Below are 23,029 nucleotides of genomic sequence, written 5' to 3' on the forward strand. Positions count from 1 at the left end.
TAGCAGACTCATCAGCCTGTTACCAAACTTTACTAAACTTTTGGGAAAAAATTGTGTTTGACCAGATACAATGCTATTTTCATGTCAACAAATTGACAACAGACTTTCAGTACGTTTATGGGGAAGGACATTCAACATGCATGGCACTTACACAAATGACTGATGATTGGCTTCGAGAAATTGATGATGTGCAGCCTTTGACATTATCAATCATAGTCTGCTGCTGGAAAACTTGTGTTATGGCTTTATACTCCTTGCTATATTGTGGATAAAGAAATACCTGTCTAACAGAACACCGAGGGTGTTCTTTAATGGAAGCCTCTCCAACATAATTCAAATAGAATCAGGAATTCCCCAGGGCAGCTGTCTAGGCCCCTTACTTTTTTCAACCTTTACCAATGACATGCCACTGGCCTTGAGTAAAGCCAATGTGTCTATGTATACGGATGACTCAACACTATACACGTCAGCTACTTCAGCGAGTGAAATCACTGCAACATTTAACAAAGAGCTGCAGTTAGTTTCAGAGTGGGTGGCAAGGAAAAAGTTAGTCCCCCAAAAATATTTCAAAAACTAAAAGCATTGTATTTGGAGCAAATCATTCACTAAACCCTAAACCTCAAATAAATCTTGTAATAAATGTGGAAATTGACCAAGTTGAGATGTCTAAACTACTTGGAGTTACCCTGGATTGTAAAATGTCATGGTCAAAACATGTCGATACAACAGTAGCTAAGATGGACATATTTCTCATAAAGCGCTGCTCTGCCTTTTTAACAACACTATCAACAAGGCAGGTCCTACAGGCCCACGTTGTTGCACCTGGACTACTGTTCAGTTGTGTGGTCAGGTGCAACAAAGAGGGACCTCGGAAAATACAATTGGCTCAAAACAGGGCTGCACGGCTGGTCCTTAAATATACAGGAGAGCTAACATTAATAACATGTAAATCTCTCATGGCTCAAAGTGGAGGAGGGATTGCCTTCATCACTCCTTTTTTTGTAAGAAGTGTTGACATGCTGAATGCACTGAGGTGTCTGCTTAAACTACTAGAACACAGTTCAGACACCCATGCATACCCCACAAGGCATGCCACCAAAGGTCTCTTCACAATCCCCAAGTCAAGACCAGACTATGGGAGGAGCACAGTACTACATAGAGCCATGGCTACATGGAACTATTCCACATCAGGTAACTGATGCGAGCAGTAGAATCAGATTTGAAAAACAGATAAAAATACACCTTATGGAAGTGGGGACTGAAGAGACACAGACACATGATAAGACATGCAATCTACACACACGTACACATGTACACATGGATTTTGTATTGTAGATACGTGATAGTAGAGTAGTGGCCTGAGGGAACACAATTTGTTGTGAAAAGTGGAATGAAATAGAATATATATACGTTTCCCCATTACAAGTGATTTCAATGGGTCTTTCTCCCTTCTGTTTGTGTTATACTATTCAATCAAAAAGTCTGCATTTTCATCAATTTCTGCACTCATTTGAGATCACTTCAACGTAGGGCTGCACTATATGGGCAAGCAATCTAGGGCTTTTTTTTTTTTACCAAATGTTGCAATTGCGATTTGACTTGTGATTTAGAGCAAAACCCTTGGATGAAGTGGTCCAATAATCATTTGATTTCCATGATTCCAATTCTATAGTTTGAATACAGCGTTGTTTGACAAGACAACGGATGAAAATACCAGGGAGGAGTTGTTGTGAGAAGGTAGGAACCAAAGTGTTGATAAGTGTTTCTTAGGGGAACGTTTAATCTTTGGCTACATTTAATGTTGTTCTCTTAGCTACTTCATGTAGCTAACATATTGATGCTTTGCGTATTTCTCATTGGCAGCTTCATTAAATAGTACCCGCAAAACACCAGTCTCAAGGTCAACAGTGAAGAGGCGACTAGGCAGAGTTTAGAGGTCGACCGATTAATCGGAATGGCCGATTAATTAGGGCCGATTTCAAGTTTTCATAACAATCGGTAAATCGGTATTTTTGACACCGATTTGCCGATTTTTTTAATGTACACCTTTATTTAACTAGGCAAGTCAGATTAATAACACATTCTTATTTTCAATGACGGCCTAAGAACGGGGGTTAACTGCCTTGTTCAGGGGGGATTCGTTTTTGCAACCTTCCGGTTACTAGTCCAACGCTCTAACCACATGCCTTACATTGCACTCCACGAGGAGCCTGCATGGCAGGCTGACTATCTGTTACGCGAGGGCAGCAAGAAGCCAAGGTAAATTAAACGTTAGCTTTTTGACATGGCACATATTGCACTTTTACTTTTCTCCAACACTTTGTTTTTGCATTATTTAAACCAAATTGAACATGTTTCATTATTTATTTGAGGCTAAATTGATTTTATTGATGTATTATATTAAGTTAAAATAAGTGTTCATTCAGTATTGTTGTAATTGTCATTATTACAACAAAAAAATAATAATAATAATTTTAAAAAAATAAAAAAAATCCGCTGATTAATCGGTATCGGCTTTTTTTGGTCCTCCAATAATCGATATCGGTGTTGAAAAATCATACTCGGTCGACCTCTAGCAGAGTTGCAAAGAAAAAGCCATCTCTCACACTGGCCAATAAAAAGAAAAGATTGAGATGGGAAAAAGAACACAGACACTGGCCAGAGGCACTCTGCCTAGAAGGCCAGCATCCCGGAGTCGCCTCTTCACTGTTGACGTTGAGACGGTGTTTTGCAGGTACTATTTAATGAAGCTGCCAGTTGAGGACTTGTTAGGTGTCTGTTTCTCAAACTAGACACTAATGTACTTGTCCTCTTGCTCAGTTGTGCACCAGGACCTCCCACTCCTCTTTATATTCTGGTTGGAGCCAGTTTGCACTGTTCTGTGAAGGGAGTAGTACACAGCGTTGTACGAGATCTTCAGTTTCTTGGCAATTTCTCGCATGGAATAGCCTTAATTTGTCAGAACAAGAATAGACTGACGAGCTTCAGAAGAAAGTTCTTTGTTTCTGGCCATTTTGAGCCTGTAATCAAACCCACAAATGCTGATGCTCCAGATACTCAACTAGTCTAAAGAAGGCCAGTTTTATTGCTTCTTTAAATCAGAACAGTATTCAGCTGTGCTAACATAATAGCAAAAGGGTTTTCTAATGATCAATTAGCCTTTTAAAATGATAAACTTGGATTAGCTAACAACGTGCCATTGGAACACAGGAGTGATGGTTGCTGATAAAGGGCCTCTGTACGCCTATGTAGATATTCCATTAAAAATCAGCCGTTTCCAGTTTCAAGTCATTTACAACATTAACAATTTTTGCTTTTCTTTCAAAAACAATGACATTTCTAAGTGACCACAAACTTTTGAACGGTAGTACAGGTGAGAGTGGATTCTCGGCCCTCATTAGCATGAAAACTAAATATAGGCACAGACTGTGTGTGGAAAATGATTTAAGACAGACTCTCTCCAATACAACCCAACATTGCAGAGTTATGTGCATCCTTTCAAGCAGAACATTCTCATTAACTTGTGGTGAGTTACACAATTTACAATGAACAAAAGGTTTTATATGTAAGATGGATAAATAAATGCCAAAATTAATGATGATTATTATTATTATTTGTGCCCTGATCCTATAAGAGCTCTTTGTCACTTCCCACAAGCCGGGTTGTTAGACTCACACTCATATGTTTAATGTATCGTATAGTGTGTGTGTGGCAGGCTTACAATGATGGCAAAAAACAACATTTGAGAGTGCGCTGACCCTGGTGCTAGAGGGGGTACGCAGCTGGAGGCTGAATGTTTGAAGGGGTACGGGACTATAAAAAGTTTGGGAACCACTGATTTAGAAGATACTGTTGCACAAACATGCTGATTTAGGTCTACACCATCACTGGTATTAACAGACTGTATAATGAATTACGTTTGCTCTGACTCAGTTCATTTATAAGCTAGCTAGTAAGCTAACTAGCGTTTAGCGGCTAACAATATTTAGGCCCAACTTGCTAAGAAAAGACAAACAAGCTGTTTGCAGATGTAACAAATTAAATGTAATTATAGAATGCTAGTGGATTTATATTAAGCAAATTGAAAACAGCATTGTTACATTGACAAAGCAGACTCGTGAGGGGCTCCCGAGTGGAGCAGCGGTCTAAGGCACTGCATCACAGGGCTAGAGGCATCACTACAGACCCTGGTTCGATTCCAGGCTCTATCACAACCGGCCGTGATTGGGAGTCCCATAGGGCGGCTCACAATTGGCCCGGCGTCGTCCGGGTTAGGGTTTGGCCGGGGTAAGCCGTCACTGCGCTCAAGTGACAGGGAGCGGGAATAGGTCTGTGTGGAAAGCAGCATGGAGAGAGAGAGCGCAGTGAGAGACAACTCAAGTAGCGAAGTAAACTATAAAAATAGACATTACACACGACGTATCACATTTAACAAACCAAACATTCAAATACCATTATAGAAGGTAAAGTAAAAACCCAAACCGGTCCGTGCAGCAATACAGGTATATCATAAAATACGGTATACCTGCCCCCAGCCCTAATCAGTGGTAACAGACAAAGTGTAGAGCTTTGATTTGATTAGGAACCCCGTTAGGGACAGCTACTCTTACTGGGGTACGAAACAACGGTCTATCTGCAATATTAAAGCTGATCCACCCCTAATAAAAAAAAAAATTACAAATAAAATACTGCCTTATTCTGTCAAGTCCCACATAACCCAGCCATGCCCCCAGAGGTCGTTGCCCACCTGCTTAATACAGCCACAAACCCAGCTTCAGTTCAGATCATGTCCAGTTGTTTCTCTCTGCAATCCAGTCTCCAACCTTACCTTGCCTTATATTTAGATTAAGACGTTTTTATCCAAATTGACAACACATACACTGAGTGTACAAAACATTAGGAACAACTTCCTAATATTGAGTTGCACTTCCTTTTGCCCTCAGAACAGCCTCAATTCATCAGGGCAAGGACTACAAGGTGTCAAATGGTTCCACAGGGATGCTGGCCCATGTTGACTCCAATGCTTTCCACAGTTGTGTCAAGTTGGTTGGATGTACTTCGGGTGGTAGACCATTCTTGATACACACAGGAAACTTTGAGCATAAGAAACACAGCAGCGTTGCAGTTCTTGACACACAAACCGGTGTGCATGGCACCTACTACCATACCTGGTTCAAAGGCACTTCAATCTTTTGTCTTGCCCATTCACCCTCTGAATGGCACACACACACAATACATATCTTAACTGTCTAGGCTTAAAAATCTTTCTTTAACCTGTCTCTTCCCCATCATATACACTGATTGAAGTGGATTTAACATTAATAAGGGATCATGGATATCACCTGGTCAGTCTGTCATGGAAAGAGAAGGCATTCCTAATGTTTTGTACACTCAGTGTATAGCCCTTACAACAGTAACCCTGTCCCTTTGCCTCCAGGGAGAGCTGAGAGAGGAGAGGAAAGATGAGGAGCAGAAGGAAGGAATGGGATGTCACTTCAGGCAGTAAGAAGATAGATGTCCTGAATTATTCCTTTGTTATTTGCTTTCACCAAGTACTTTCAGATTGCTGTAAATGATGGAACTGAAACAAGGAAACCTTTTTAGACGGGCCCTATGGCAGGAAGCTACAGATGGACACAAAACTGTGTGCAGTGCACTGTGCCAGTTGAGGAGGTGGATATCAGCTGAGTCACCACTCATTGCCTCACAGTGATACAACAGTAGTGAGATGATAGAGATGTGCACCTTTCCCTTTCGAGACAAATATGCATCCAAATACATGGGCTCCGATACAGGAACGATACGTTTTAGTTTGAAACAATTTAATTAGAGAACGAATCGATGCGATACACTAACTTGTGTTGCATAAACACATTCATTTTCCATTCTAAATTAAAATCTGCTGCTGAGCTGGATCTGTCTGAGCTGACTGGTGTGTGTAAATGATGTATGTCTATGGTGTATGTAATATGTAGGCACCTGAGCTGAGCCATATCAGATTAGGGGAGGGGGGGGGCAATGTAGCCTGTTTTTTGTCCCCCTATTTTGGTTCTGAAATCACCATAACCAGAAAAATGACAAGTAGTGGGTTAAGTGTTTGCTAGTAATGTATCAATATTCATAATTTACAAATTAGCTATGACATAGCCAATGAATATAATGCACAAATTTGGATTTTACCCTTTTGGAAGTTAACGAAGTAATCTCTTCTCGCTTCGGCTATGCACCTCGCAAAAGTGATTTCTGTCCTGGTTATGAAATTATCGACTTTACCCTACATATAAAAACATGAGCATATGCACTGTTTAAATTAGGGGGGGGGGGGGGGGGGCTTTAAATGGTAAAACGAAATTAGACTCCTTGGAAATCCCTACCTTAAATTAATTCTTCACAAAATATAACATTAACAAGTCCCGATCATCACCGGAAAATAAAAACTGTAGCCTAGTGCCGGTTTGATGATTCGTCATTGGACAACAAGAGCAAGCTACACGCATCACTCATGAAAAGCAAGAGCACCAGCAGCCTAAACTAGAAAATTCTCTCTCTCCGCGGGAAGCGCGATGTAGACTATCTGCATTGTGAATTCACATGGAATTGTATACATTTCTGTTATCGCTTTAACGAAAAAAAAATTTAAAGGCAGTTTAAACAGTAAGAAATGTTGTCCATTTGTTACATCCCTAGTTCAAAGCAAAACTACCAAAACTATTGTTGATGGTTAACTTGTGCAATCAAAATAAAATCTATTTTAAGCCCCGTTCAGCAGGTACAGTATAGCCAGATGAGAGTTGTGTGTCTGGTAGCTTACTTTTATTCTTGTAAAACAAGTTAAACAGCACATTCTAACAATGACCTAGGCAAATTACATAGGTTGTCACTCAACTAAAAGCCTAATATCACGCAAGCCATATTAGCATTTGAATGCTGAAGGTGCCTCGCAGATGTGCAAGATCAGGCCGCCTACCTTGCGTTGGTCAGCTTCCAAAGCTGGGCACAGTGCGCAGTTTGACTAGGCTACTGATAATCGCCTGGGATTGGTCGGCATGCAAAATGACTTGTAGATCAATTACTATCAACACAGTTAAATGTAGTTTGACACTGAAAGTTCACACAAAATCTGAGGTATTTTTTTGAAAGGTAAAGAATGCAATATGAGCCACAAAAAAAACAACAACCAGTGATTCGTAACGTTTGAATCGATTTTCTGACCAATGCATGCTACATTTGGATCGGTTTGGGGTCCGCGGACCCACGCACTTGCATAGGGGATTACCGATACGCCATTACATGCCTACCAGATAGCCATGCTACACACAACCACCACACACCTACACTGATATGAAATAACTGGGCTAGTAAGAGTCCCACAAAGGGCTTAACCCGCAATTTTGATTTTATCCATCTTGGTTTTCAAATCAGTAGACACAAGGGAGAGGAGATGCAGCGATGTAAGCCACTTTATACTATTATTGCAATGCAGCCCATCCATAATATTGAGCTGCAGCCTCTTGGGAGGAAGGAACATCAATATCTCCCAGTCCATAGGGAGATGGAATTAGATGATGCCCATCTTTCCCAGTAATTAGGGAATAAGGCCTGCAGTCATCTTCATATAACAAATTACAGAAAAGATGGCATTAAATATGGACTTCAACCTACTTTTGAGCAATAAACAAAGTTGACCTATGGGTAAACTATACACACTTTTAGGGTTTCCAATGTGAGGCTATCGGTTGAAACAATTCACTTTCCTATGAAAATGGCCTCAACTGACCAACTCTGGGGATTCGGAAAGACACGCACACAAAAAACCTTGGTCAGATAGGGAGGATGAATCACTTCTTTTGACCATCTCCTCTGACACACAAGTCTACACATTCACAGATCCACTCACTTCCTCATACACCAGAGGCCAGGTCAAATCGCTGCCTGGTCATTTGCATACCAGTCACATTCCAGAGTGCTCAATAATTACATCTGCATCGTCAGTCATTGGGATCAATGGTACCTGAGGTTATCAACATACATTGTGGTTCATATAACTTACTAATGGACATGTCCGGCAGTCCCGAAGACAGGATCATTGTCAACACAAAACATGGTAAAACCGGTTGACTGTGTGGTTACCAATTGTCTGGGTGAATGTGTTTGAGTTGTGTATCATCGCTGTATAAAGGATAGTCAAACGGATAATCATTTCTAAACTGGGGGGGGGGGGGGGAGACATGGACACAGTCACGTCCAAACCACAATAGTTAAGGAATGTCTATGCAACGTGTTCAACCCTCAAACACAAATTTGTAATATCAGCATTGTTCAAGGCTTGGAGATTTTTTGTAAAATCTCGGTGCAGCCAAGTAGTGAAATTGTAACTAGTTCACCGGCAGGTAGATGCCTGGCTTCATGGACCATTTTAGGCAGGGTGGGTCACATCGGCCCGACGCAGGGGCCTCTTCTAGCCCAAAGCACCAAAACTAATCGAACACAAATTCACGATGTCAAACATGATTCCTCACCCCAGTAACAATATATTTGGATTGTTAACGGGCTTCAATCGTTCAGATTTAAACTACACACTGCAGCATGGTGGGTTAACCATCTACCTAGTTGAAAATAGTCAGAACGTTCAGTTTCGGTTTTGAATTCTATTTGCCATCACATCCACATTCGGCTTTCGCTAACCTGGTTTTCACCACGAAGTATTTAGCTAGAACATCATTGACATGGCGACCTACCCGTCACCGCCGGTCCCTTTCTTCTAGTCTGTCGTATGCCTCGTCTGGGTTCGGCCTGTTTTGTGCGAGTGTGTGTGTGGCCGGCGGATTACAAAAGCTAGCTTGCTAGTTCGGCTAACGATACTAGCTAGCATCCAACAAGCTCCTCTCGACTTGCACGGGCCTGATGCGTTTCTGTTGCCTATACGGTGCCCTTTCTTCTTCCCCGACGTGTCCTCCGTTATTCGGACGTTAACAGGCTCTCGGCTTGTGTTTCTGTCTTCTTGCACACCCGTTGTCTCGTATGAGACAGTATTGAGTGAGTGAAGGCGCCGCGGCCTGTCGCACAATCAAAGATGGCAGACCGCCAGTCCACGATCGTGACTAGTTACCACAGCCACAAAGTCATAATTATATCTAAACTCCGCCTTTTTCTACAATTTATCTTCTTAAAATCTGATTCAACCTTAACCACACTGCTAACCATATGCCTAAACTTAAATTAAGACTAAAATTCAAATGTTTGTTTTCATAAATTTTTTACGATATAGCCAATCTTGACTTTGTGACTGTGGTAACTAGTGACAACCCCAGTTCCACGGGTGTCTGACATCATCACCCACCCACAGATGACGGCGGCTGCGGAGCATCAGTTTTAAAAAATATTATGGATATACTGACAAGATATACATGTCTCTCCGTGCTAACAATGGGAGTCGTTGTCCACAAAGCTGCACGGCGGTACTAGCCTCATACCATGAATATTCATTGTCATCTCGAGACAACTCCGATATGAATAGTTTTTTCTAAAAGTGGCCGGGATCTCACGTATCCTACATATAAGTACATTCCTAACAACTTTAGCATTACGAAACTTATAATAGATCAAATAAACCATACATTTTTCAGTTGACTAAATTCGACACTCTCATTGACCTCCGTACAAAAACTCCTTGCTTGGTGAGCGAAACAACGAAAAAGCGCCATCTGCTGGAAGACAGATATTCCGCCGAGTTGGGCCTGTTCTTCTTCCTCTCTGGTTTTAGTTTTAAAACTCTGTGGTAGGCTGAAGCCACAGGTGAGCAGACACTGGCCTTGTCCGAGAAGATCAAAACCGTAATGTATCATGGGTAAATTGTGACTGACTGACAGATATACAAATAATAATGATGTGGAGATTATTATTTATGATGCAGGGTTCTTTGCGGATCTGTCAGTCTGCAGTTGCCTGCGATGTCGAACAAGCCCACTGCAATAAGGTTGGTTTGTAATTTTCACTATTTAAAAATTAAGACTAAGGACAGTGTCGGGAGAATAAACTGATCTTCGATCAGTGTCTAAGGGCATCTTCTAGCTGGAACAAATTGTTTTGGAGTGCCAGGCTTGGTTTGGTAATCTACTGTAGCTCATCTCTGCATCATTAGCCCACATGTGATAAGAACACCCCGCTGTCGGGAGTGGATTGGACATCTGGCAGATGGGATAGACCATTTTTTTGTTGGGTGGGCTGGTCGAAATTGACACACACAAATATTTGTATATACACTACATGACCAAACGTCAAACACGCCATCAGCAAAGAGACCTTCTACGACTCTCAAAAAAACATAGAGTGCGTATTAACGTAGAAAGAGCACGTTATACATTTTCACTTTACTCTCCTCCCCTCCATGCACTCAAGATTTGTTTTTATCAGATCGTATAACATTTCAAAATGCCATTGCAGGACAAACACAGCTTTGGAAGTTTTGCCCTGTTGATAGGAGGGTCTCAGCTTTCTGTTGGTATACTTTGTATTTCTGAACTCTCAATATTCAGCTAAATAGCAACTATTTTACAACCAAGATATTTGATATGGCTTTGAGATGTGGAGTTTTTTGTAGGACATTCACTGTACTGTTGGATGAATACATGGCTACTAACAGTGTGTATTATATTTACAGTTAGCGATCTAGTTAATGTGTTTTGAGTTTCCACTTCCTCAGGTGTTGAACCCCAAATTAATTAGCCTATGATATTAATTAGTGTACATATAGATGTATGTAATTTATCTCTATTTTGACAGTAAAATATAGCAACTATAGTCTAATTGTCAACCCCAAATTCCTGACAATCTGGACTAGGTTGCACATCAAAATATCATGAATCATACATTCCTGCTTAGACTTGTTAGATTAAACAATGTATTTATTGAATACCTCAGTAGTCTATTTATTATAGTTCTTTATTATAGCACTATGAATGACTTTACAAATCATGGGCTGGTGCCACCAACCGTAAAAGTTAGTGGCATCAGTGACACCAGGGGAAATGTTAGTGTAGAGCCCTGTAATAGTAATTAACACCTAGGGTAAGTGTTGATTCAGAGGAGCACATATGACAGCCATTCATTTGCAATGTAGCCTAAGTCGTTAGGTTTAATTTTAGAACATGTATGGCTGACAGACAGAGAACAAGACCGTGTGGATAAAATGTCAGGGCCAAATTCTTGTCCAAGTCCGCCCATGCCTCCTGTACAGTTAAGGTGGTTGTTTCTAGTGAGGGGATGATTGATACATACATGAGCTCCTCCTTCTTCTTCTTCTTCTTCTTCTTCTTCTTCTTCCATGGTGCTTTAGAGGTGCTTGATGCCACCTGCTGTGTGGGCTGTGTCTTGCCTACTGTCCTGGAGTGTAAATTCATTACACTATGTGACACAAAAAGTGGAGAGAAAAAGGAAAGAAAAATTGCCCTACCAACTACACCCATTAAAACATCACCACTATTCCACTACTTTGCCCTATTTCATCATACACCAGACCTGCACACTATCGTTTAACACACCTTGTAACTCTTCTGCAGTAAAATCTTGTACACTCAAGAATTTCTCTGCAGCTGCCACAACAACATCTATTTTCTATAATTTACATTCCATTTCTGCAGTACAGTTGATAAACATGACTATGAACGCTAAGAAGCCAACCTTACTGAAGCACATTATTCCTATCACTCTCTATTGGTCTCTGCCTACTCACAGGGAGCCTCTTAGGATCCCCCACGCTGGACCCATCTTCCTCTACTACTCTCTTCACTGCCTCGGCATACAATACATTCTGTACTACTCTGATCCTTGCAACCTCAACCTGCCTTTCCCTCACCGGACACTTCTGATTGCCAGCAGCATGGGTACCCCTACAGTTAAAACACACAGCTTTTCCCACCGATACTACACATTCCTTTGCCTCATGTCCTCCTGCATACTTCTCATACTTCTCACATCCAGGAATCTCCCTCCTACAAATTGCTGCAAAATGCTTGGCACTTAAAACACTGTAATGGGTTCGGGACAAAGCTTTCATAGGATAACTGGCACATCCTAACTTGACTTTGTCAGGTAAAGACTCTGCTACAAAACTCAGCAGGACAGACAGTGTCTTCTCTGTTACACCACACTCTCCACCGGGTCTGCGTCGCACCAAATGGCGGGTGTCACAGACACATCGATAAAATGCAATTGTCTTCGTTGTCCGTAGCTTATATGCCAGCCCATACCATAACCCCACCACCTCCATGGGGCACTCTGTTCACAACGTTGACATCAGCAAACAGCTCACCCACACGACGCCATACACGTGGTCTGCGGTTGTGAGGCCGATTGTACGCGCTGCCAAATTCTCTAAAGCGATGTTGGAGGCGGCTTATGGTAGAGATCTGAACATTAAATTCTTTGGCAACATCTCTGGTGGACATTCCTGCAGTCAGCATGCCAATTGCACGCTCCCTCAAAATATAAGGCATGTGTGGCATATTTTAGAGTGGCCTAATATTGTCCCCAGCACAAGGTGCACCTGATCATGCTGTTTAATCAGCTTCTTGACATGCCACACCTGTCAGGTGGATGGATTATCTCTTGGCTAAGGAGAAATAATCACTAAGAGGGATGTAAACAAATGTGTCCACAAAATTTGAGAGAAATAGCTTTTTGTGCATTTAGAATATGTCTGGGATATTTTATTTCATCTCATGAAACATGAGACCAACATTTTACATGTTGTGTTGATATTTTTGTTCAGTGTATTGCTATTTTTCTACATTAAAACTTGGAGATGGAACTCTGTGTTGTGTATTATTTTATATAAATTGCATTATCATTGTTTAAATGGCAAATGTGAGAAAATTCAGACATGCTACTGTAAATATAGACATTTTTCATATTCTGAGAATGTGGCAACCATGTTCTGGGCATGTTTCTGAAGAAACACTACCACCTGGGCCATGTTTCAGCAACAAATTAGGAATGTTACAGATAGAAATGCAATGACGAAAGCTGATGTGATTCCTCATCAGAGACACATGTTTGTTCTACATGATATAATGTGGTGAGGATTTCAAAAACAATAACGTTATCTTTGAGATGCTCAGCAACAGTGCCTTCCGAAAGTATTCACACCCTTTGAATTTTTCCACATTTTGTTGTGTTGCCTTTGTTGAATTTGTGTGACTGGTTTGTACACACAATACCCCATAATGTCAAAGTGTAATTATGGTTTGAGAATTTTTTAATAAAATAATTTCCAATGAAAAGCTGAAATGTCTTGAGTCAATAAGTATTCAACCCATTTGTTATGGCAAGCCTAAATAAGTTCAGGTGTAAACATTTGCTTAACAAGTTTCATAATAAGTTGCACTCACTCGGTGTGCAATAATACTGTTTAACATGATATTTGAATGACTACCTCATCTCTGTACCTCAGACATACAATTATCTGTAAGGTCCCTCAGCTGAGCAATGAATTTCAAACGCAGATTCAACCACAAAGACCAGGAAGGTTTTCTAATGCCTCGCAAAAAAGGGCACCTATTGGTAGATGGGTAAAGAAAAGGCAGACATTGAATATCCCTTTGAGCATAGTAAAGTTATTCATTAGACTTTGGATGATGAATCAATACACCCATTCCATTAAAAAGATACAGGCGTCCTTCCTAACTCAGTTGCCAGAGAGGAAGGAAACCGCTCAGGGATTTCACCATGAGGCCAATGGTGACCTTAAAACAGTTATAGAGTTTAATGGCTGTGATAGAACAAAACTGAGGATGGATCAACAACATTGTAGCTACTGCACAATACTAACCTAAATGACAGAGTGAAAAGAAGGAAGCCTGTACAGAATAAAAATATGTATCCTGTTTGCAATAAAGCACTAAACTAAAACTGCAAAAAATGTCATCGACTGTGTCATCAACTGACTGATTGCTATAACATAATGATGTGGTTAGCTGATACTTCAAAAGGCACTCGCACATCTGAGCTATCTTTTTTGTAGGTGCATGGTAACAGTTGATTAAAAAGAAGAAACCCGCACACTGCTCTTGATAGTATCACTGCTCTTTAGTAAGCTTTACATGTCGGCCTCACGGCCTTCGTCAGAGCTTTTAGCTGATACTTAAAATACCTATCCAGGCAAAGCCTTGGCAAAGGATCAATGCTTGTGTCAACGTAACATTATGACGTGATCAATGACGCTTTGTTTGATCATGCAATTTTTCAAACCGTGTGTTTTTTGTTTGTATCTTACTCTCTCTTTTCCCCCCATTTACGATCTTGTCTCATCGCTGCAAAGACCCAATAGGCTCCGGTGCTTTCTTCGAAGTTGCTTTCAAATGCCGACCTCTACTGGACACCATACTTACAATGTAGTTAGGATTTTTTCATGCAGTGTCACCCAAACTAGCTAAGCAGGTAATCGGGACCAAAGAACACTGACAAACAACAGGGAATGGTGTTGAATCGCGGCAAAGAAATATTCTTTTGAAAATCATTTTAGGTGGAACCACACTTTCTGCACATTGTTGTTAAAACAATTCACTTTATTTAGTATAGTATACGCTTCTGTCTTAATTATCCTAAATAATGCCATAGATTTACAGTTTTTGATAGCACAAAAAAGGTGTTCGCAGCAAAAAAAGGGACGCTTGATGTAAGGTTTGAAACTATAATGGTAGTTGATTGTAGGCAATTGACACCCAGGACTAACTGTTGCGCCACAGAGATTTTATATATATATATGTATGTATGTATGTATGTATGTATGTGTGTGTGTGTGTGTGTGTGTGTGTGTGTGTGTGTGTGTGGAAAAAATATACACTGCTCAAAAAAATAAAGGGAACACTAAAATAACACATCCTAGATCTGAATGAATGAAATAATCTTATTAAATACTTTTATCTTTACATAGTTGAATGTGCTGACAACAAAATCACACAAAAATAATCAATGGAAATCCAATTTATCAACCCATGGAGGTCTGGATTTGGAGTCACACTCAAAACTAAAGTGGAAAACCATACTACAGGCTGATCCAACTTTGATGTAATGTCCTTAAAACAAGTCAAAATGAGGCTCAGTAGTGTGTGTGGCCTCCACGTGCCTGTATGACCTCCCTACAATGCCTGGGCATGCTCCTGATGAGGTGGCGGATGGTCTCCTGAGGGATCTCCTCCCAGACCTGGACTAAAGCATCCGCCAACTCCTGGACAGTCTGTGGTGCAACGTGGCGTTGGTGGATGGAGCGAGACATGATGTCCCAGATGTGCTCAATTGGATTCAGGTCTGGGGAGCGGGCGGGCCAGTCCATAGCATCAATGCCTTCCTCTTGCAGGAACTGCTGACACACCCCAGCCACATGAGGTCTAGCATTGTCTTGCATTAGGAGGAAGCCAGGGCCAACCACACCAGCATATGGTCTCACAAGGGGTCTGAGGATCTCATCTCGGTACCTAATGGCAGTCAGGCTACCTCTGGTGAGCACATGGAGGGCTGTGCGGCCCCCCAAAGAAATGCCACCCCACACCATGACTGACCCACCGCCAAACCGGTCATGCTGGAGGATGTTGCAGGTAGCAGAATGTTCTCCACGGCGTCTCCAGACTCTGTCACGTGCTCAGTGTGAACCTTCTTTCATCTGTGAAGAGCACAGGGCGCCAGTGGCGAATTTGCCAATCTTGGTGTTCTCTGGCAAATGCCAAACGTCCTGCACGGTGTTGGGCTGTAAGCACAACCCCCACCTGTGGACGTCGGGCCCTCATACCACCCTCATGGAGTCTGTTTCTGACCGTTTGAGCAGACACATGCACATTTGTGGCCTGCTGGAGGTCATTTTGCAGGGCTCTGGCAGTGCTCCTCCTTGCACAAAGGTGGAGGTAGCGGTCCTGCTGCTGTGTTGTTGCCCTCCTACGGCCTCCTCCACGTCTCCTGATGTACTGGCCTGACTCCTGGTAGCGCCTCCATGCTCTGGACACTACGCTGACAGACACAGCAAACCTTCTTGCCACAGCTCGCATTGATGTGCCATCCTGGACGAGCTGCACTACCTGAGCCACTTGTGTGGGTTGTAGACTCCGTCTCATGCTACCACTAGAGTGAAAGCAACGCCAGCATTCAAAAGTGACCAAAACATCAGCCAGGAAGCATAGGAACTGAGAAGTGGTCTGTGGTTAACACCTGCAGAACCACTCCTTTATTGGGGGTGTCTTGCTAATTGCCTATAATTTTCACCTGTTGTCTTTTCCATTTGCACAACAGCATGTGACATTTATTGTCAATCAGTGTTGCTTCCTAAGTGGACAGTTTGATTTCACAGAAGTGTGATTGACTTGGAGTTACATTGTGTTGTTTAAGTGTTCCCTTTATTTTTTTGAGCAGTATATATGAACATCAAACGCTGCTTTTTATTGTTGACCAGCAGATGTCACTAATGTGCATTGTGTTAAAATGCAGCGTAAAGAACCGTTTTTTGGCACAATTTGATGAAAGCCCCAAAGGATTCAGAAAGCCTCAGTTTCCCATCACGAGTTGTTTCTCTATGACAGCCAACCAGGGATATATTTGCAGTCTGGGGACAAGACTTGTGATCTACAACATAGTGGGCTGAGAAGCTAAGGCAAAAGTCATTCATCTTTTTCTACAATAAAGTGTTTAATTCATAACTTGTTTTCATCCCCCAGTACTCAATTACAGCTTTATTAATCCCAACATGATATATAATGCTGGGCTAAAATACATTACAAAGAAACAAACATCCAGACACCACGCCAGCAACTAGCTCCTGCCACACTAGGCACCTGTATAGCTCTGAAATGATTTTGACAGATATAAGGATGGCAAAAATTACATATGTCCATATATTTATACAGTACCAGTAAAAAGTTTGGACAGACCTACTCATTCAAGGGTTTTTCTTTATTTTTAGTATTTTCTACATAATAGTAGAACAATAGTGAAGACAACAAAACTATGAAATAACACATATAGAATCATGTACTAACCAAAAAAGTGTTAAACAAATCAAAATATATTTGATATTGGAATTCTTCAAAGTAGCTACTCTTTGCCTTGATGACAGCTTTTCACACTCTTGACATTCTTTCAACCATGATGTAGTCACCTGGAATGCATTTCAATTAACAGGTGTGCATAGTTATAAGTTAATTAGTGGAATTTCTTTCCTTAATGCGTTTGAGCCAATCAGTTGTGTTGTACACTGTAAAAATACAGTTTTTGCGATTAAGTCAATAACTTATTTCATCTATTCAAGTCAACTAAATCTGCAAAATGTGTTGATTTGACAAATCATGTTAAGTTGACTTAAACTCAACAAAAGCTGTAAAAATAAAAAATCTAGTTCAGTTAGCAAAGAACAATTTGTTCAGTCAACTTTCAAATCAAAACTAATAAGTCAAATAAACTAAAACAAGATCCCAGTTGTGTTGACAAAACTTGACACATTATATAATAACTACATGTCATTACATTGTCTTAATTTATAAAATCAAGTTGAATCAGCTATGAACTATGTGTTCCCTCAACTTTGAAATTGGATCCAATAAGTCAAATGAACTAAATGAAGACAACAGTTGTCTTGAATTTAAATGTCAATTCAGGATAACTACAAATCTGTACATTAACTTAACTTACAAAATTAACTTAAATCGGCCAAGACGTATGTGTTTATTTAACTTTTAAGTCAGAACCAAGAAGTCAAATCAGTGGTCTGTGCAACTGCCTCCGGTGCACATATACTGTTGTGTGGGTTTGAGCTTCTTAATTATTGCCCTAATAGTGTACCTATTGTTTAATAGTGGAAACCGTTTTTTTCTTTTTGAATTTGTGAGTGTTTTTGCCTTTCCACATTGTGATTAATGAAAAATGCCTTATTTTTATATCCCAGTTAAAGGGAGCCATGGAGGGCCACAATACAGTAAGAATCTCTATGGGGTGCCAACAATTGTCACAATTGTCATTTTGTGGATCGGTTTGTTTTAAATGGAATTTGATTGGTGCAACATTGTTGGAGTGACTTCCCCCATATTCCTTGCAGACAATAAATATATTTTTTGTCTCTGAGGGCAAAAGTCACATGTAATATATCTTTCTAATTTCTGACACCACTGCAGCAAATGTTAAAGAATATGGAGCCGCATAGCATGAATTGTGTCAATTGTATGGCCTATGGGTTCATATTGTGTTAGCTGATATTGTGTAAGCTGCTTGCTTAGCAAGTAGGCCTATTGCTTATTCCTGTAAGACTAATTGTAAGTCGCTCTGGATAAGAGCGTCTGCTATGTGAGTAAATTGTAGGAGAATGATTTACATATACTATTTCTCTATGCATGCACATCTATTAGCGATCATAATATTGTGCCTAAGCTTTCATGGTTAGCCATCTAACAATTCGTGTTTGGTGAATGCCAATGTAGTGAAAGTAATATGTGTAATGTTACAATTGGTTATAAAAGAGATTAACTACAACAAACACTTGGAATACATCAGATCACCTATCCCATTGTGTGATGTTTGTGTAGTTTGCTCCTTGTTTGCGCATTGATAGGGGATATAGATCAAACTTAATTTGGTTTAGCACTTGCTCCTTGTAATTCAAGTAATCAATTAATTCTTAAACAAAAGTGTATAATGTTTAGAATCAAACATATTTTTTTATTTACTTAAGCCTTGTCATACTAGCACAATTAATTTTAGAACTCAGTGGTAATTTATAGGCGGTAGCGCATTTCAGGAAGTGGCTTGATCAAGACCGTGCTTCTGCAACTTGACTGCATTCAACAGCTTTCCAAGCAGGAGTGAGTATCTCCTTTAAAACAATACAACCACTAGCATGTTATTTACCTACTAGGTAACCGACACGGTATAAATATTTATTGGGTAGGTTAACAAGTGCCCTTTATAAAAAAAAAATAATAACATTTCAGCACAAGAATAGCAAGGACATTAGCCACTATGTTACATGCTAGTTAGCTGGTTAGCACCGCACACACGTTAATGTGATAATTTGGTTAAATTAAGAAAGAAAATCAGATATTTGGCTACGTTTGGCAAATAGCATTTTACTATATCAGTTTAAATCAGATTACTTGTGCAATTCTGCTACGTGTACTGTAGTATAATTGTAGCGAAGCTTGCTTTTATCATGCTGTTAAATAGTAACGTTACCGCTCTAGCCAGCAGCACACATGGCGCCAACTTGCAGACACGCTGACTAACTAACTTGTCATTTGTTTGATAACCTGTATAACAGTAGCTAGCTACAAAAGCCATCTGTTGCTACTGTAGCTATGCTTGTAGTTATAATTACTATTAGATTTTGTGGTAATGAGCTGTTATCAGTTTATTTTACTATTGTGGTTGTATTCAGTGACTTGCTAGCAAAACATCAGATATAGGCATGTGTAGCTAAGTAAATTCTCCAGGGTATGTTGTGCCATTTAGCTAGTATACTGTTAGCTCGATTCACGCTAACTAGCTTGGTGTTAGTTAGGACGGTTAGGACACGTGGCCGAATTTGCACTGTGCGGGTTAAAGTGCGTTTAGTTAGCTTGGCGCTAAATAGCACGTGGTCGGAATTGCACAGAAATAGTTTGATATCCTGCATAATAGTACAAAGGAAAGATGTTTGCTAGCCATGCTTCAAATTAGTATTGGGTTTTAAACCCTTCTTTTTTTTATCAAAATATATGATTTAAAAACCTAAGAATATTCTAATGATTAATTAGCCTAATCTTGAAAGTAGTAACAATTGTTAGTTTGGGTGTAATGATATGTTATGTTAAACAAACCATGTTATAAAAAAATAATTTTGCCGTTAGTAAACAGGTTTACCTAGACAGCACTTATATCTTGACTTTTTTTTCAATTTCAGAATAATTTGTTAATAATTAACATTAAAGTGAATAAAACATGTTTATGTGAAGATAATTTTTTTAGATTCTTGAAAATCCAAAAGCATTATTCCTTCAATAGATGAAGTGTAACTGTAAGTACTGCAGATTTGACACATCAAATCAATGCATCCTTATTAGACATTACAAATTGAAGCGTGGACATTATGCAAGAACCTGTCCATTACCATATATCCATCAAGACTGTCCGTGCACCTTTAAAACAGAAATAGCACTCAAGAAGCATTTGACTCAGCACTGAAATGTTCATGAAACAGTTGCTGCTTATATAAAATGTGACCTCTGTCATTTTTATGAGCCCTGTATGTTAAGCAGTACTTTTCTAATGTGAGAAGTCATTTCAACAATAAGGATTATATGCAAGAAAAGATTCAGAAAATAAGTCCTGACTGGGTAACTGTTGATGCAGCAATGATGACTACTTTCTCATTAAGAAGAAAGGAGATTGTGGAAGATGGGCCCCTTGTGATTGACATCAAATCTAGATGGTTAGCACTGTTCACAAACAGACAAGTGTTTATTTAAAATCTGCAAATGGTCAATAAGATTTTCTGTGATTGTTGAAATTAATAATATATACAGTTTCTCATACCTTGAGCTTGTCTCCCTTCAGAACTTTGTGCATTTTGAGATGAAGGTGATTAGAGGACACAAGGAACTACCTAAGTTATTAATCTAATATGCTTTCCAAAAATGTATTCCTTTTATCTGTAGTGCTCTTAGGCTGGGTGTAAAAATCATAACTCTTAACTGTTTATAGGTCACACTAATGCAGGGCTCTATACAGTGTAAGCATTTCACTCACATTTTCTGAAGTCAATTATGGCTATAAACCATTGTTGTTTTCAAAGTATTTCTGTAATTTAGTTTCATAGCTTGACTCTGAATCCCTTAATTAACTTTATTTAACAATGAGTACAGTGGCAGTCAAAGGCTGTCATAGCTACATTTTAAATTATCCCAACTGTAATGGCTTCGGTAGTCGTGTAGGAGGAATGAGGCGCAGGAAGCAGCGAACACAGGGAGTGGTGTTTTTAATAACACTGGAGAATAAACAAAAGTTCCCAAACATAGGGAATAAATACAAATAGGCGACCAGGTAAAGCCGACGAACAACACGTCGTCAATGAACAAAATGAATCCCACACAAACAACGGACGGCCCAGCTAAACTAAATACCCCCTCTAATAGCTAATTGGCCACAGGTGCCCAAAACCAAAAAAAGGGAAAACCAAAAGGGGATCGGTGGTAGCTAATAGGCCGGTGACGACGACCGCCGAGCGCCACCCGAGCAGGAGGGGGCGCCACCGTCGGTGGGAATCGTGACAGTACCCCCCTCCTGACGCGCGGCTCCCGCAGCGCGTCGACCCAGAGGGCGAGGCGCAGGGCGATCCAGACAGAGGTGGTGGAAATCCCTCAACATAGATGGGTCCAGGACGTCCTCTGCTGGCACCCAGCACCTCTCCTCCGGGCCGTACCCCTCCCAGTCCACGAGGTACTGCAGGCCCCTCGCCCGGCGTCTTGAGTCCAGAATGGCCCGTATGCTGTACGCCGGGGACCCCCGATGTCCAGAGGGGGCGGGGGACCAGCTACCACCGGCTTGAGGAGAGACACATGAGGAGAGACACAGGGGTTAATACGGTAATAGGAAGGGAGTTGCAACCGATAACACACCTCGTTTATCCTCCTCAGGACTTTGAAGGGCCCCACACACTGCGGCCCCAGCTTCCGGCAGGGCACGCGGAGGGGCAGGTTCCGGGTCGAGAGCCAGACCCTGTCTCCTGGTGCGAACACGGGCGCCTCACTGCGGTGGCGGTCAGCACTCCTCTTCTGCCGCGCACTGGCCTCCTTTAGTGAGTCCTGGACGGCTCTCCAGGTCTCCTTGGAGTGCTGGACCCAGTCCTCCACCGCAGGAGCCTCGGTCTGGCTCCGGTGCCACGGTGCCAGGACCGGCTGGTAACCTAACACACACTGAAAGGGTGATATGTTAGTAGAGGAGTGGCGAAGTGAGTTCTGGGCTAATTCAGCCCAGGGAATATACCTCGCCCACTCCCCTGGCCGGTCCTGGCAATACGACCTCAGGAACCTGCCCACCTCCTAGTTCACCCTCTCCGCCTGCCCATTGCTCTCGGGGTGATAACCGGAGGTCAAACTGACCGAGACCCCCAGCCGCTCCATAAACGCTCTCCAGACCCTGGATGTGAACTGGGAACCTCGATCAGAGACAATGTCCTCCGGCACCCCGTAGTGCCGGAAGACGTGGGTAAATAGGGCCTCCGCAGTCTGCAGGGCCGTAGGGAGACCGGGCAATGGGAGGAGACGGCAGGACTTAGACAACCGATCCACAACCACCAGAATCGCCGTGTTCCCCTGAGAGGGGGGAAGATCTGTCAAGAAGTCAATGGACAGGTGCGACCATGGCCGTTGTGGAACGGGGAGGGGCTGTAACTTCCCTCTCGGTAGATGCCTAGGAGCCTTACTCTGGGCACACACCGAACAGGAAGAGACATAGGACCTCACGTCCTTAGCCAAGGTGGGCCACCAGTACTTCCCCCTTAGACTCCGCACTGTCCTCGCCTCACCAGGATGACCCACAGTAGGTAGCGTGTGCGTCCACCGAATCAAACGATCATGAACACTGAGCGGCACATACATGCGCCCCACGGGCACCTGCGCAGGAGAAGGTTTCAACACCAATGCCCGCTCGATGTCTACGTCCACCTCCCATACCACTGGTGCCACCAGCCTAGACGCTGGAATGATGGGAGTTGGATCGATGGGTCGGTCCTCCGTTTCATAGAGACGAGACAGCGCGTCGGATTTAGTATTCAGGGAACCCGGTCTATAGGAGATGGTAAACCTAAACCGGGCGAAGAACATGGCCCACCTCGCCTGACGTGGATTCAGTCTCCTCGCTGCCTGGATGTACTCCAGGTCTCGGTGGTCGGTCCAGATGAGAAAGGGGTGCTTAGCCCCTGCTCTGGAGTTCATGAGACTGGTGTCTGTGGACCTCAAGAAGACATTTTATGAAGACCTGGACAGTCATCTTTCCAAGGTCCTTGAATTCTACCGGGCCAAGA

The 23,029-nt window shown here is 41.7% G+C and overlaps 1 protein-coding gene across 6 annotated transcripts in view; it reads right to left on the minus strand.

The window, feature by feature from the left end:
• LOC106584273 (proline-rich coiled-coil 2C) overlaps nucleotides 1-9,114 on the minus strand; it is a 62,827-nt gene extending 53,713 nt beyond the window's left edge. For 5 of the 6 annotated variants that reach the window (XM_014169335.3, XM_082967994.1, XM_082967995.1 and 2 more), the window contains exon 1: nucleotides 8,739-9,113. The gene's annotated coding sequence lies outside the window, so the exon portion shown is untranslated. Of the gene's footprint in view, nucleotides 1-8,738 lie in introns of all 6 variants that reach the window. The other variant, XM_082967993.1, reaches the window with a different exon arrangement.
• Nucleotides 9,115-23,029: the final 13,915 nt, after the last annotated feature.

The sequence above is a fragment of the Salmo salar genome, chromosome 23, assembly GCF_965601325.2.
Source record: "Salmo salar chromosome 23, fSalSal1, whole genome shotgun sequence".
NCBI classification, from domain to species: Eukaryota; Metazoa; Chordata; class Actinopteri; order Salmoniformes; family Salmonidae; genus Salmo; species Salmo salar.